General features: G+C 40.4%; 1 protein-coding gene across 1 annotated transcript in view; it reads right to left on the bottom strand.

Moving 5' to 3' along the window:
* The window catches only part of psmb2 (proteasome 20S subunit beta 2), a 10,614-nt gene that overhangs the window by 2,426 nt on the left and 3,325 nt on the right, over window positions 1-4,863 (bottom strand).

Raw genomic sequence — 4,863 nt, 5'->3', positions numbered from 1 at the left:
GGAGTAGCGCCAGGGCTCATTAAAAACTTCTGAAGTCGTTTCTCTTGCCCCTACTTTCCCCCTCCTCTCTTTTTAAATTACATCTTTTATGCTTCCAGCCTCTTCTCTTCCTCCAAAACACTCATTTTCTCTCTTCACTGTTGCGAACCACTGTTCCTCATTATAAAAAAATCCCTTTAAAACTAGACAATTTTTCAAATTTCAAAATAACTTATGGCCTAAATTCTTGACAGAGGTAGAAGCACTACAATGTTTTTATTAAAATGCAACATGTATAATATCACATTCTTTGTCAAGCAGGGGGGCAGATGTTATTCAATTGACACCAGGTGAGCTGTGATCTACACACCTGCCCTCTCGTTTCAATTGATCTCTCAGACGACTTGCTTATTTCTGTGACTTGTGTTAGGGCTCCGTTTCCCATAAGATGATCGTTATGCTCCCTGTGGAGCAGGCGTGTGTGTGTGTATGTGTGTGTGAACGATGGTTTTAACATCACACACACACACACACACACACACACACACACACAAAAAAAAGAAACCGTGTGTCTGAGTGTAAACTACGGGCGTGAATCTCAGGATGAATATCTTAGTGTGTGTGTGTGTGTGTGTGTGTGTGTGCGTTTTAACTCCTATGAGCCTGTGAACACCCCAGTGGCACCACCCCCACCCACCAGACACCTGTCTCACTGGTTACAATATAACAATATGGACTTGGCATCAAAATAACCTTCCCTTCCCATGTCACCTCAGAGGGAACCAGGCATCTTGTTAACCCCCGCACCTGAACTCACACCCAGGTTCACATGAAAACAATACACATCATATGGTTTATCCCCTCTCAGCGGCTCCTGCACTCAGCAAAACAAAGCAACTACTGCGCCACCGAAACAAAAGCGTCACCTGTGCGTTACTATCATTGCCTTCAACAGACACAAACCTGCTCAACCCAGTTTCACTTTTTTGAGAAATACACTTATTTGCATTCTTGATGAGCAGTAGATGAGAAGTTTGGTACAGCTCTGAGGACCTGTATGAAGCTGGGGCCAGCAGCCAGTTTGCCTAGCCTGGCTTTGTCCAAAGAAAGAGCACAACTCCCCAAGAAAGCTCCAACATGTAGCTTCTACAATTCAGATACCGATTGGATTAAACAATCAAGATACACCATGTTAATTAGAGGCTGTGCCTAAGAGTTTTCATTAGCAATTAATCTGCAGATTTCTTTGAACTGCTTTGTCTAAAAGACATCAGAAAATGGTTAAAATGTTCATTACAGTTTCATATAGCCCAAGCAATATTATTCTGTAAGAACAGTCCAAAAGCTGCTACAAATTTTAGAGCATGAAAAAACAGCGAATCCTCACATTTAAGAATTTGGATCCATTAAACGTCATGGCATTTTTGGTTGAAACCCGTCTTATAAAATACCAAAACAGCATGTTGGTTAATTTTCTTTTGGTAAACAAACAAATTGTTGTGGCTCTTGTGTTAATTAGTGAGATTTAAATATGTTGGGAGTCAGATTTTGCTGCCATTGGACAGAGCCAGGCTACCCATTTCCCCCTAATCTTCATGTTAAATTAAGCAGTTTCTGGCAGCAGATTTACACTTATCGTGGAGACACCAGAGTGTTATCAATCTTCTCATCTTTCTGTAAGAAAGTCTGTCCTTCCCAAAATGTCAAACTACTCCTTTAAGACACTGGTAGTGTAGGAGTCAGAGCAAGAGCTTTAGTTCTGACAGAAATTAAGGTCACACCGCTAATAAACCAACACAAACTCATCCCCAAACTCTCCTCTTCCATGTTCCTGTGCTCCCTCCTTCCTTTCCTTCCTCTCCTCCCTCCCTCCCTCCCTCCCCCTATTTTTGCTCCCTGCTCCAGGGCATGTTCTCTTTATTGGCATTTCTCCTCAATCTGCTGTATTAATTGTTCATCTGTGCAGGAGCAGGGGAGCCTCGTGCAATATGGCACCAGTAATTATTTGTGCCCACTGTGTGCCTGTGCTAAAAAATATTTTACAAACCCATATGGGCCAGCTGTAGACCACCACAGCACTGAGGCTAACTGTTGCTATGGCCTAATAGAAAGCTCTAAAAATACACAACCCAAGCTTCACAGATGGACAAAACTTCACTTCTTACTGCAAACATCTACATTCTTTCAAAAGGTGATGACTAAGGTTTTTATGCTTCTACATAAACATCTAAAAAAAAAAAAAAAAGTTCAGCAGTATCAGTCTAAACTCATGTCTGAGCCTCGTGCACCAATCAGTCCTGCTAAACCTTTTGACTACCACACTGTTGTACCTGACAACTCAAAGTCTCAGTTTAATCTGTATTTATCTTCACTACACAAATATACTACAGTTCATGAAGCAGGAAATAAAGCAAACAGAAACAGAGCAGATGCTGAGTTTATATGCCCCTAAAACTTTGCAGTTGTTGTTTTGCTCTGTGGTGAATTTCATGTGTATCATTACTGATGTGCAGGCAGCAGAGCCGAGGCCTCAGGTGATTATGCTTACCGCTGGTTTTTTTTTTCTTTGTCTGCTCTCCAAAGCTTGGGTGGATGCAGTACTCTAGAGATTAGCGGAGTTGTTTTTCTGGACGGTAGGCTGGTAAGTGTACAGTCATATATGGGCAAGGTTTCACTTTGCTCTGCGCCGACATGCTCTGCTGACTTTAGCTAACTACACCTCCCGAATGTCTGTAGCCACTGGGGTATGATATCTTTCAGACTAAAGGAATCATCTGTAATTTTCCTCCAGGAACAAGGCCAGCAGAATTAACAATATACCTCTGATTAATTTATCAGCCAGTGGTTTTTAACCTAGGGGTCTGGACATGCCAATGAGATCACGAGAGGGGGGGAGGGAACTGAATGGTTTAAGGGTGGTAGGGAAAAAAACAAAAAACAAATCTGATATACAAGAGCAGATCATTATCTTTTCCCTCCATCTGGGCTAAACTTCAATCTGCAATGATTTAATCAGACTAATTAAAATAAATTCCAACATATCCAGTGAGTTCCCCAGACAAGAGCTGAGCATGGTCTTAGACTACGGGCATTTTTTAACCAAGCTAGATTAGATCTTCTTTTGGTTAACCAATGGGCGTGAATCATGTCAGAGAAATTACACTTCAGGGTCAAAAGTCAGCTATAATGTATGTGTTGCAAGATAGCAACAATTTCAAAGTTATGGACAAAAAACAGAATTTGTTGTCAGAATGTGTAGATGGTGACGATAGTCATTTAGTGGAGTTGACTTGTGGAAAATTCATTGGAAAAAAATCTGGTTAATCTAGTAACTATTTCACTTTTTAAAAGCCAAACTAGCTTGTCTCAGACTGCCAGACTTGACGATTTGCTGTTTTTAGTCACTAAATTGTTTTGGGTCACTGGTCAAATAAAATGAGTACTTTGAAGAGGTTACTTTAGGCTCTGTAAAATTTTTCGACAACTATTTTTGGACATTACAGACCAAACAATGAGAAACAATATGGCAGATTCACTAATAGTGAAAATAATTAGAGATGCACCGAGCAATTGTTGGAGATCGGAAATGGCCGGTTTTCAGTGTGAACGGCCTTGACCGGCCGATCACTGAGATTTGAGATTCTGTACCAATCAAATTTAGAGGCAGGACAGCACACATTGCACACGCAGTGGCACAAACCAAAAGTGTAGCATGGCCAGCGTGTAGCACCTCATGTGCACCTCAAGCAAGGCTTGCTCTCATGTCTGTACTGGGCATGTGTTTATTCGTGCATTGGAAGCCCCTGGTGTACAAACAGTGGACAGAGAAGCTACAGAAACACCTGGGAAAAGGGGAAACTACGTCCAAATCTCCAACAAATTGTACACAATGAGAGAATCACTCGGCTACATATGAAATACATGTATATGTACAGTGTATCCAATCTGTGATAAAACAAATATAATCTACATGTACTTCAAAAATATCAATGTGCTCAGTAGGACTGATGTAACAGACATTCTTCTGTTTCTATTATCTGTTGCACCTGTTTATATTTGGAGAAGTACAAATACTGCACTTAATTTTTAGTTGAAGGTTTGTTAAAAAAAAGTGACCCTAATACAATGCTATTTTTTATTACAATAAAATTTTTCATTAAAGAAAAGTTACAATGCAATATAAAAGAATTTAGCACACTTTCATAACTTGATAGCTATTTTTCATATATTTTAAATAACCTTACCATCCAATGCGCATAGCCTGTATTTATAATGAAATTCAGAGAGAGGGAGACTTGTAGAAGACAATAAATGGGAAAATCACATCGGGAACAAGTTTGCAGCTCTTTTTATGTGGTCACTTTAGCGCCCTGTAGCCTAGCAGTCAACATGATGATTAACGATGACACTGATGATTAGGCTATTAGGATATTTTAACTGAAGCATAAACTGATGAATTCAAGTAAAAAGTTTCCAACCCATAAATTGGCTAACAGGTGATCTGCCTGATTTAAGCAGCTGTCAGTGGCAATTACGCTTCAAATGCGCCAAAGGAAAAAACAGACCTGACGCAATAAAAAGGGGTCCAGGGATGCCACGTGTGTCCCGGAGTCAGTGTGGATTGACACATTTGATAAACTGGAAGTCTTTGCCTTACGAGGTGGAGGAGTGACAGGCCTTGCAATGATAGTATTGCGGAAACTGTGACGTCTGTCCACTATTTTTACAGTGAGAGCATTGTTTGTCCATAAGCTGTCTGTTTTGCAGTCGCACCCTAAATAAATTTGGTTGCAAAATGTGAGTGATCACTTGCAGTCTGTTCTATCCTCTGTCGTGCTCCTTCTAGTTAATAATAAGCTGGTCAAGACTTAAAAATGCTCTCTT

The sequence above is a fragment of the Monopterus albus genome, unplaced genomic scaffold (genome assembly GCF_001952655.1).
Source record: "Monopterus albus unplaced genomic scaffold, M_albus_1.0 scaffold34.1, whole genome shotgun sequence".
Classification (NCBI taxonomy): Eukaryota; Metazoa; Chordata; class Actinopteri; order Synbranchiformes; family Synbranchidae; genus Monopterus; species Monopterus albus.
This window is presented reverse-complemented; position numbering and strand designations above follow the sequence as displayed.